Source organism: Gymnodraco acuticeps, unplaced genomic scaffold (genome assembly GCF_902827175.1).
Source record: "Gymnodraco acuticeps unplaced genomic scaffold, fGymAcu1.1, whole genome shotgun sequence".
Lineage (NCBI taxonomy): Eukaryota > Metazoa > Chordata > Actinopteri > Perciformes > Bathydraconidae > Gymnodraco > Gymnodraco acuticeps.
Window position 1 is genome coordinate 2,217,476 of NW_022990440.1, and position 12,391 is coordinate 2,229,866.

The window sequence follows — 12,391 nt, forward strand, 5'->3', positions numbered from 1 at the left end:
TCCTTCCTTTAGGAGCCGTTTGGAGGCTCTGTGGACCTCCAAAAGCCAGACGAGTACCAGCGAATGGCTCCTGGACTGTAGCAAACACTGGGGCAGAAGCCAGGGTTGACTCCAAACGGACCACACCGATGCGTGTGGTGTCATAACGGGAGTTGGGAGGCCTGGGGCTGTCAGGCAGGGGATAACACACCATGAGGAAATCCAAAATCCCGCCCGGCAAGAATCTCACCAAGCCTGGTTTCTCCATAGTTATCTCGCGCGCCGCTGCTGAACCCTGGACGCTCCCATCCATTGATCAGAGCAGGTAGGTAGCCAAAGAAAAAGTAAAATCCAACAATTCCTGCTCAAAAGGATCTGCTGGGCCCATATTTGGTGAGTTCCTTCTGTCAGGGTTGAATGAGGCAAGCAGGACCCAAATGCAGATGAACAGAAAAAATACCTTTATTTCAAGGCTACTGGAACAAACTTCAACAAAACAGTACTCTCACCCCGTGAACAACGTCCAAATACGACAAGGAACTCACAAAGACTAACAGAAAACACAGAACCTAAATACACCCAGGACTAATCAAACAAACAAGAGACAGGTGAGGAGGGAGGAGAAAACACAGGGGCACCAGGTGAACACAATCAGACAACTAGACACACCAGGGAAACTAACGACAGGAGGAAAAACACAGGGAAAAGGACCAGACAATATACCAAGAGGAAAACATGACAGGGAGAACAGCAAAACACCCAAAACAAGACATACAAAACGTGACATAACACAATAATCGTAACAGAAGGTCCATGATCGATTTCGTTATCGTATCATCGGACCTGAGGCCGTATGTTTTGGACACTCGGGTAAAGAGAAGGGTGGAGTTGTCAACTGATCACGATCTGGTGGTGAGTTGGGTCAAGTGGCGGGGGAAGCCTCTGGATTGACCTGGTAATCCCAAACGTGTAGTTTGGGTAAACTGGGAACATCTGGAGGAGGCCCAAGTTCAGGAGGCCTTCAACTCACACCTCCGGCGGAGCTTTTCGGGCATTCCTGTGGAGGTTGGGGACATTGAACCAGAGTGGTCGGTGTTCAAAGCCTCTATTGCCGAAGCCGCGGCGGGGAGCTGTGGTCTCAAGGTCTTAGGTGCCTCAAGGGGCTGTAACCCTCGAACCTCCTGGTGGACACCGGTGGTCAGGGAAGCCGTCCGACTGAAGAAGGAGGCCTTCAGGGATTTGTTATCCCGGGGGACTCCCGAGGCAGTTGCAAGGTACCAACAGGCCCGAAGGGCAGCAGCCTCAGCCGTGGCCGAGGCAAAGCAGCAGGTGTGGGAGAAGTTCGGAGAAGACATGGAAAAGGACTTTCGGGTGGCACCAAAGTTGTTCTGGAAAACTGTCCGACACCTCAGGAGGGGGAAGCAGGGAACCATCCAAGCTGTGTACAGTAAGGATAGGACGTTGTTTACCTCAACTGATGGAGTGTTAGGGCGTTGGAAAGAACACTTTGAGGAACTCCTGAACCCGACAACTCCGCCCTCTATGTTAGAGGCAGAACTGGAGTATGACGGGGGATCAACACCAATCTCCCGGGGGGAGGTCACTGAGGTCGTCAAACAACTCCACAGTGGCAAAGCCCCGGGGGTGGATGAGATCCGCCCAGAAATGCTGAAGGCTCTGGGTGTTGAGGGACTGTCATGGTTGACACGTCTCATCAACGTTGCGTGGAAGTCGGAAACAGTACTGAAGGAGTGGCAGACCGGGGTGGTGGTTCCCCTTTTCAAAAAGGGGGATCAGAGGGTGTGTGCCAATTACAGAGGCATCACACTACTCAGCCTCCCCGGGAAAGTTTACTCTAAGGTACTCGAAAGGAGGGTCAGGCCGATTGTCGAACCTCAGATTGAGGAGGAACAATGCGGATTCCGTCCTGGTCGTGGAACGACGGATCAGCTTTTTACTTTCGCAAGGATCCTGGAGGGGGCCTGGGAGCACGCTTATCCGGTCTGTGTTTTGTAGACTTGGAGAAGGCGTATGGCCGAGTTCCCAGGGAGTTACTGTGGGAGGTGCTGCGGGAGTATGGGGTGAGGGGGTCTCTACTCAGGGCCATCCAATCTCTGTACTCCCAAAGCGAGAGCTGTGTCCGGGTCCTCGGCAGTAAGTCGGACCCATTTCCGGTGAGGGTTGGCCTCCGCCAGGGCTGTGCTTTGTCACCAATCCTGTTTGTAATATACATGGATCGGACTTCGAGGCGTAGTCGTGGGGGAGGGGGTCTGCAGTTCGGTGGATTGCACCACTGCTCTTTGCAGATGATGTGGTTCTAATGGCTTCATCGGTCTGCGACCTTCAGCACTCACTGGATCGGTTCGCAACCGAGTGTGAAGCGGCTGGGATGAGGATCAGCACCTCCAAATCTGAGGCCATGGTTCTCAGCAGGAAACCGATGGACTGTCCACTCCAAGTAGGGAATGAGTCCTTACCCCAAGTGAAGGAGATCAAGTATCTCGGGGTCTTGTTCTCGAGTGAGGGAACAATGGAGCGTGAGATGGGCCGGAGAATCGGAGCAGCGGGAGCGGTACTTCAGTCGCTTTACCGCACCGTTGTGATGAAAAGGGAGCTGAGCCAGAAGGCAAAGCTCTCTGTCTACCGGGCCATTTTCGTTCCTACCCTCACCTATGGTCATGAAGGATGGGTCATGACCGAAAGAGCGAGATCGCGGATACAAGCGGCCGAGATGGGTTTTCTCCGCAGGGTGGCTGGTGTCTCCCTTAGGGATAAGGTGAGAAGTTCGGTCATCCGGGAGGGACTCGGAGTTGAACCGCTTCTCCTTCGCGTCGAAAGGAGCCAGTTGAAGTGGTTCGGGCACCTAGTTAGGATGCCACCTGGGCGCCTCCCTAGGGAGGTGTTCCAGGCACGTCCAGCTGGGAAGAGACCAAGGGGTAGACCTAGGACCAGGTGGACGGATTATATCTCTTCGCTGGCCTGGGAGCGCCTTGGGATCCCCCAGTCAGAGCTGGTTGATGTGGCCAGGGAAAGGAAAGTTTGGGGCTCTCTGCTGGAACTGCTACCCCCATGACCCGACCACGGATAAGCGGGAGAAGATGGATGGATGGATGGATCACTAGAGTATCTTCTTGATATTTTCTATTCTATATTTCTATCATTGACCTTCTACTTTCCCCCTATTTTGTATGTAGGCTACTCTTAATATTGAAATGTTTTCATCAAATATAACAACTAAATTCAATAACGTGCTTTAACCACTAGGCGGTGCGGGTTAAAAAAAACAGTGGTCTTCTTATAAACATAATAATATCAAACATAATGTTACTATTAACTTTATTGTGAAATTAAAACAGAACGGTAAAGAAAGCGATTTGAAGCTTATGCATTGTACCATGAACCTGTATAGACCTGTAACAGTCAACTGCATGAGTTGGAAAGGTAGTTTCTGAAGATGTTACAAATAACACACAGCATACAATACCATAAAAACTTTGTATTATTAATGTAGGACACTTATGTATGTATAACATCTGAAGATGTGTAGTTTTATTCATGTTTTCACATAATTGTACAGGATATTGCTATATTATTTCACATATTGTAGTTCTATAGAACTACAATATGTTACATAATGTAGATATATATATATATATATATATATGATATATAGTGTAATATATATTAATGTGTATACACATTCATATCTGATGTCTGTACAGAAAGGTATATCCGTCATTTAATGGTAAGCTATTGAAATTGTGATTGGCAGCAACTTCGTGAGCGGTGGCAAAATCTTTGGCATGCCAAAAAATTGCCGATGGACCTTGCAAAGGTTCATTTTCGTGTTGAATTTGTGTGTCAATTTTGCCCTTCGTAAGGCCATCGTGAGGGCATCTTGTTATCATCGGTGCCATCGGGCATTCGCCCCGATCAGAGTGAGGGCAAATGCCCGATGGCACCGATGATAACACGAAGATGACACGATTTGACAAGATGCCCTCACGAGTGCCTTACGAAGTTGCCGCTCACGAAGTTTCTGCCGGAGCCTGAGAAACTCCACCGGCGGTCATACGATGGCTTAAGATGCCCTTACGAATGGCCCGATGTTGTTACGATCAGAGCCGAATTTGAACATTCCCTTTATCGTGTGTCCATCGGGTGTCAATTTCGGGACAGTGTGACGCGGGCTTAGCAGTCAATAACTCAAGTTGCATAATAAAAGGATCTTAATTAAGTCACATTGTTGACATTATTGTATATATTTGCTACGGCAATACATTCCCAGAGTATAACATTTCTTAAATAAATCCCAAGCTAGAAAAACACTAATTTGGCTCACTTGTTAATATGCTTCCTTGTGCCAGGAAATGAAGTAACTGTTTACTATTCAACCCCCAGACTCATTATACAACATGCTCACAAACTCCTTAGTCCTCTGCTCATTCCATTAGAGTATATCATAATGATATATACCAGTAAGTGAAAAGGACACAGGTAAATTGTCATGGGAGCTTTGAGGCTGGAGGCCTTGCACAACGAGCAACTGTAAATTAACTAAGGGTAGATCATTGCCGTGTGAATGGAGTAAAAGGAGATTGGGTATCTTTAATTCATGACAGTAATGAAATGAGTCAAGCTGTCGAGTCTCAAAGGAAGCGGATCACTAGACTGAGGCTCCACTATTCTTTTCATCACAAGTCTGATGGATCAAAAGGAGAACGGGGGCATAAATGATTTCCTTTGGTAATGGGAAATTTAGTTGTGTCCCACTGCCACACGAGCCACAGAAGGACCAGTGTTAATTACATTAATAAAAGCAAACAATGAAGGCTTTAACTCACTCGCGATAGAAGGAAAAGGTTGGTGGTTCATGTAACCTGTTTGTCAAAGGTCATCACTCCATCATACTGTATGTTCACACTGAGTACGGCTCTGGCATACTCATTTTTCTTCCTGACTGAGCATAGAACTTTTCTAAAGTATCAGAGATGCAGGTGTTTGCCTTCATAACATATTCTCCGCCATTAACAAAGCTGGAATAGTACATTTGTTGCTTATGGCAATATCTACAACCTCTCCCCAATCACACAGCATGGGGTGTCTAGGAGAAAGAAATATTTGAATTTTAATAAAAGAAACAGAAAAAAAAAGATCAAAAATGAAAAGGAAAGAAAAAAGCTCTCCCCCTCGGGTAGGGAACCCCTGCTGGCTAAGTTTCAGAGTTTGTGTTTGGGAAATATGATAGGTAAAACTAGTTCAGAGAAATGCCTTATTTTGTTAACTCTAATCGTTGGAATTAGAGTTATTCTTATTTGTCTCATAAGTCTGCACATTAAACCATTTTTAGATTTTCCTTGTAGGCAGAGCTAGACAGACATTACGTATATTTGATTAGGCTGACTAAATACGAAAAATAACAACGTAACATTATTATACAGTACATAACAGCCAGCTGCTCCATCAACTCACACAGGACACAGCTGTCTAAAATGAGAAGCAAATGTACAGTGTGAACTGAATACGTGTGCATATATTAGCTTTTGCAACAGATGCACGTTCATGCAAAAAAGGCAAGAAATTATTTCTTTAAATTGTAAGTCCTAACATGAAGACATTTTGTTTTAAAAGCCTCTGCACACGGTCAGGAATAATATTCCAACCAAAACAGTGGGACAATTTCAAATTAGAGTTTCGAAAATACTGGAAGTTATGAATTGTAGAAGGTACTGTAAGTCCTACAATTCTTCTAATTCCCAAATATATCCAAAATACATGAGCTCAGTCTTTAGTGGTAACCACAGGCATGTGTACTATGTTCCAGTTTATGAATAAGTAACTGTCTGCAAATGTAGTGTTAGCGATAAAACATATAACCCCTGGAAAGTGCATGTGCTAGACATCAACGTTGAACTTCGCTGTAATGTACTCTATTACTTCTGAAACCGAATTATGCCATTGTCTATAGTTTTGCAGTTTGTAGTGAGACACTTTGAGAACACTGTTAATTGTCCGATGGCCACGCTGATAAGGCCTCTTTAAATTGAAATGTCCCTTGAGGAGCAGAATCCAATCACTGCAATGCATTTCCTCAAAAGTGGCTTTAATCTCTGTGCCTTCCACTTCTTATATTTATTTTCTAGCTTTTCCTCTCCCTTCCTCACCAAACTTGAGGGACAAAGAGTTCACTCCGCTCTCCCAGCTCCTGCTCATTAGGCCTGGGAGTCAGATAATTCCGGCCCGGGTGAAAATCCTGTCGCCATTAAGATCGGGTGACAGCTCATTTTCCTTGGTGGCCTTCAGAAGACAATAGCAGTGATGGAATTGTTTTTTACAGTCTGTAACCTCATTAACTCATTGGAATAAAGACAATGTGAAGTTGTTTGCATTAAGCTGTAATTATGCTGATTTACTCACTTTCTCCCTCCCTCACTCAGCCTGTCTTCTCTTTCCATTTGCCATTTTAATTAGATTCCCCTCTGCTCAAACACTGACAATGTGGACTTGTGGCTTCTGACTCATGAATCAAGCCTCCACCCACCAACCGTCACTTCCTATATGAATGTGTGTATGTGAGCTGTGAGAATGGAGATAGGAAAGGGAACAGGAAAAAAAGGTTCCTATTCAAACATGTCATATGTCTTCACTAGTCATATATTACCTGGCTTGACAAGGTTGCGTTCCTAACACCGTCAATGGGTCGAAAAGGACAAGTATGTGGAAATGTATTCTCCTGCAACTTCACGTGATCGGTTGCCTGACCTTGGTTTTCTCTTCCTTTTAAAGTGAGAGTGGGAGAGGGAGGAAACAAGGAAAAAATTAAGAGAGAAAGAGAGTGATGCTTGGATGAACACTGGCTTTGTGCATCTGTCTAGTGGATTTGATTGTGTCTTGTCTGCGGGGTGATAGGGGCACAGATAGCAGATTTTAGCCATGACTTCTTCCTGCTTCTTCCAAAGCTCCGACACACATAATCTTCAAATGAAATAACTCTGAATGCTGTCATAAAAAATAAATTAAAAAAAAATCACTTCAAAATTGATTCAGGAACATTTGGCCACGTGATTTGGGAAATATCTTGCAGCTGATTAGGATTTGATGACACCTTTTTAAAATTCTAGTCTTCCGGCCTAGGAACATTTGATATAATCTCTTATTATTATAGATCAATAATACATTACAATAATAAACCCCTTATTACAATAATAAACTCCTTATTACAAACAAAAACTGTACACAAAAAATGTAAGTACATCTACATTTCTAAAATCAAATCTCCATTAGTATGTTCTTGAATAGTTTCATGTTGGAAAACCTAAGCAGTCTCAGCAGGAATATTTGGGGTTCAGAAATGTATTTTAAACAAGTTCAACAAAGTTTTTAGGAACTTGTGAAAACCAGTTAACAAGAACACTCTTTTACATTTTTATTAGATCTAAAATAGGTCACGGTCTATCAGCTTCCTGAGGCTCCGGTGTTCTTAACACCTCATGCAAAAGTGTTAGAAGGTTGTAACAACATATGGATACATTTGCTATATTTTTACCTTGCCGTAGGGCTGGAATAATGAAGGGTTTTACAAATTTAGAGAGACTATGGAGGGCCACGGTACCATTAAAAGTACCAGCGTTGTGGTACCACTTTACAATAAGACTACCCTTATAAAAGGTTTACAAATATTTTGTAATTAATTAATTAATTAGGTTGTGAACACTTTATAAATCATTAATAAGCTTTTATAAGACATGAGATAAACAGGGCAACTGTGACCGGTTGTTTGCCAAATAGTGAGCCCACATTAATCTGAACTGCTAAGCCTTATATTGGCTATAGCTTACGTCATCTTCTTCATCAGCCAGCATCCTTGGTATCTGTTGTTCACTGAATTGATTCCCCCCCTTCCATCTTGATTTTTCTTGGCATCTCTTATGACCATCTATCAATGAGTTACCACAATTTATAATTGGTAAAAAGGAGCCTTATTGTAAAGTGTGAAACACATCACCATCTATTGATGAGTCACTAACATGTATAACTACTGAAAGGGTGCGTTGTTTTTAAGTTTAATACACATGTCCATTTATGAATGAGTTATAACATTCACGCTTACCTAATACACATTTTTCACATGAAATGCAAAGTAAGATGCAACAGAACCAAGCAAAACATTTTATTCACACATGAAGAAAATCAGGACTCAAAATAATGACTATTTAGTATGACTGATACACATATTTAAACATAAAAGCTTTTCTCAGACATAAATGAAAGACTTGGTAAGACATAATGTCACTCAGACTGGAAAGGCTTTGTGTATATCCTTGAACAAGCGTCCAAGCAGTCCATCAGGGTGAGCAGAGCCAAGCCAAGATGACCATTCAAGAACCTTGAGGTGTTCCTCCAACAAACTCTCTGTATGGTTTCCTCTCAGTCTACGGACATGTCCTTTGACGGTCGACCAAGCTCTTTCATTATGTTGGGTATGACTGCCAGTCTGGGGGTTCACAAACCACCTGCTGTGGTTTATGGTGTAGTGGTTGCCCTTACTATATTGATACATATACAAAAATATATTGCAATGAAAACAAAAACTGCACTATACATTTTTATATGTAAGTTTTATTGAAACACTCATTTATCTTTCATGAGTTACACAAGTTTACATAAAGTTGAACAGATAATCATAAACAGTTATCTCACTTCGTTTTGTATAGTTACCCACTTTATATATGAACATATGTTGTATATATTAAAAAAGAACAAATACTCCATTGAAAATAATATACAGTTTATAAATATATACAGACACACACATGCATATATGCACGCATATATGCATATGTGTGCATATATACGCATATTTATATATATGCATATATTCACGCATAAATAACATCACCCGGACTGCCTTCTTCCACATACGCATCATCTCCAGACTCCGCCCATCCCTTTCTCAATCAAACACTGAAGTCCTGGTCAATGCATTTGTCACGTCCCGCATCGACTACTGTAACGCCATCCTCTCAGGCATACCCACCAAGCTCATCAATAAACTACAAATCATACAGAACTCCGCAGCCCGGATCATCACCGGCACCAAGGCCTCCGAACACATCACCCCCATCCTCATCCAACTCCACTGGCTCCCTGTTCAATCCCGTATCAACTTCAAAAACCTACTGCTCACTTACAAAGCCCTACATAACCTGGCCCCCCCCTATCTGGCTGACCTTCTTCAGGAGTACACCCCCTCTCGCTCCCTCCGCTCCTCCTCTGCTGGTCTGCTGACCGTCCCCACCCCACGCCTCGTCACCATGGGTGCTCGGGCTTTTAGCTGCACTGCTCCCAGACTCTGGAACTCCCTCCCCCCGCACATCCGACAGTCAGACACAATCACGATATTCAAATCCCAATTAAAAACCCACCTGTTCAAATCTGCTTACTCACTGTAGTGCTCCCCATTATATGTTTCTTTTGTGTCCACTTGACTGTCTCCTCCATGATTTCCTGTTTGTGTTTTTATCATGTTCTGTTGCCTATTAGCGTTTATTTTTATTTATTTATTTATTTTTAACAAATTGTACGGTGTCCTTGGGTGTCATGAAAGGCCCCTAAAAATAAAATGTATTATTATTATTATTATATATATATATATATATATATATATGCATATATATTATTATTTTTTCATTCTTTAATATACTATAATATACTTACTTATTATTTCTATTTGTTTAATATATGTTTATTTTGAAATTGGAAATAACTAGGGATGCACGATATTGGTTTTTTGAAACCGATACCGATAACCTCCTGCTTCTCAAGACCGATACCCGATAATAATATAATATATATATATATATTAAATGTACCTGTAGTTTTTGCACACCTGGTGGTACAAAAAAGACTAGTAGTGAGCAAATGACATGAGCATTACTACTATGAACAAAACTAACCCTGGGGTCGTCTCTGGCAAACTTCTTGCCTTTTTCAAAAGCCTTGTCGATAGGTAAAAGCCCCGGTGCCTTTGCAGCTGGCTTTGGAATCGCCGCTAATTTAGCAGCGAAGGCATCTTCGTACGCTTTTAACACACCATCGTAGCGATGGCGATGTTTCAGGTGACTAATCAGGTTGGAAGTATTATAGCTCGTTGCCTTTTTCCCTCCCCGTGGAACTTCTGCATTACATTTGTTAATACAAATAGAAAGCGAACTATCTAACTCTGAAACTTTGAAATAGTCCCATACTACCGACGACATGTTTGTTTACTGTCCTGGCTTCACGGCCGCACACCATTTACGTCACAGCCAGGCATGAGTTAGGGAGCGCTGGATTTGTGAAAAACTCCCCTCTTCCTAAACCACTAATACCACAGTACTGGGAGGAGCAGAGGAGGAGCGGGAGGAGCAGAGGGGAAAACAAGCGCCCCTCATCCCAATCCACCCACACCGCAGTATTTTTTCTTTTTTTTACCCCAAAAATATATTGTATATTATCGGGGCTATTAATACTTTTATCGGGTTTATCGGGATGACGTCATAATTCCTAATATCGGACCGATAATTATCGGGTCGATAATTATCGTGCACCACTAGAAATAACCCAGTACTGAGATATTTTTGGAAATTAAAATTTGAATCCATAAAACAGCTTGGTTACGGCCGACCGGCTATTTGGAGTGGAATGCAGCCCATCCACGGCAGTAAGCCCAAACAGTAATTGAATGCGCCACTTCCGGCTGACAGTGGCTGACCTCCGTCTTCGCTAAAACGTGTTAACGTTCTCATTGGACACATTACATCATCACCAATCAATCTCACAGATTTCGGGGAGGCCCCCCCCTCTCCAGCAATAGATTGATCTGATTGGCAGATTCAAATGTGCGTTGCCGCCTCTGTCTGTTGACGATGGCGCTGTCAAAGAGAAAGCATTCATCAGGTGCTTCGAAACGGAAAATTAAAAAGAAACGAGAGAAAAATACAGCACGAGTCAGGTATGTGTGTGAGCATTTAAAACTATTTTAAATTGAAATAATTCTGCAAGTACACTACAAGCAGTCTAGTTGCTTAATCCGTATGTCCCATCTCTCGGCACTACAACAGCTACATTAGCTAACGTTAGTTAAATTAGCTATGTTAGTTCCCTTGTGTATAAGTGTATAACCGGTCCGCAGCTTTATGAACATTTAATTTCGAAGATTGTCGATGTTACAGTCAACTGAACTCGAACCAAAACAGCCAAAAATAGCGGACCTTTAGATCGCTAACATTTAGCATAAGTCAATGGAGTTTAACATAGCGGAAATTAGCATCGCGGGGATCCCCACACCCGCCCGGTGCCTCACACCTTGAGCAACTCCGGAGAAGAATAGAGTCCGACCCCTATCCAGAAGTAAGGTTCCAGAGCCGACGCTGTGCGTAGAGGTGAGCCCAACCAGATCCAACTGGTAACGCTCCACCTCCCGCACAAGCTCCGGCTCCTTCCCCCCCAGAGAGGTGACGTTCCACGTCCCCAAAGCCAGCTTCTGTCGCCCGGGTCTGGTCCGTCGAGACCCTCTGCTTTCACTGCCACCCTTCTGGCAGCGCACCCGACCCCATCGCTGTATCCCGTAGGTGGTGGGCCCGCGGGACGGAGAAGCGGAGGTGTTGCCCACGTTGCCTTTTCGGGCTGTGCCCGGCTGGGCTCCGTGGCAAGCCGACCACCAGACGCTCGCCAACGAGTCCTCCTTCTGGGCCTGGCTCCAGAAGGGGACCCCGGGCTTCCTCCGGGCTGGGTATCCTCACTTCTTTGTTTTTCTTTCATGAGATCTTTTGAACCAATCTTAGTCTGGCCCCTTGCCTGAGACCAATTTGCCATGGGAGACCCTACACAAGGTTCCAGACAACACAGCCCTCAGGTTCATCAGGGCACACAATCCTCTCTGGTTTGTGCTGGTTCTTCAGAGAGGTCCTGGCTTATCTTATTATATTTATTGCTGCAGCGGGATTTTGCCATGGCCTGTGCGCCCCTCTCCCCTGACAGCTCGGGTGCTGTGCTGTGGCTGAATAGATTGTATGTATGCAGGGCCGCCCCTGGCCAACTTGGGGCCCCAAGCAACATTGTGAGATGAGGCCCCCAACCGACAGGAGTTAAACATTTAATTGTATAAATACTATATTATTTTATTAATGTAATATAGTCAAGACAAAACATGCCTATGACATGCTCAAAAAACTGATATTTCTTAAATCTGTATTCAAATGTAGTTCCCTCTGTCAGCAATGTATCAACAACTACACACACATTTCTATCAGTATTTCTCTGTGTTGTGGTTGACATGATGATGACTGTTAGGAGTTAAGGGGAGAGGCTGAGCATCACCATTAAATGTACAAATTGACATAAAAATGAATAAAAGGGGAACAAATGCTCC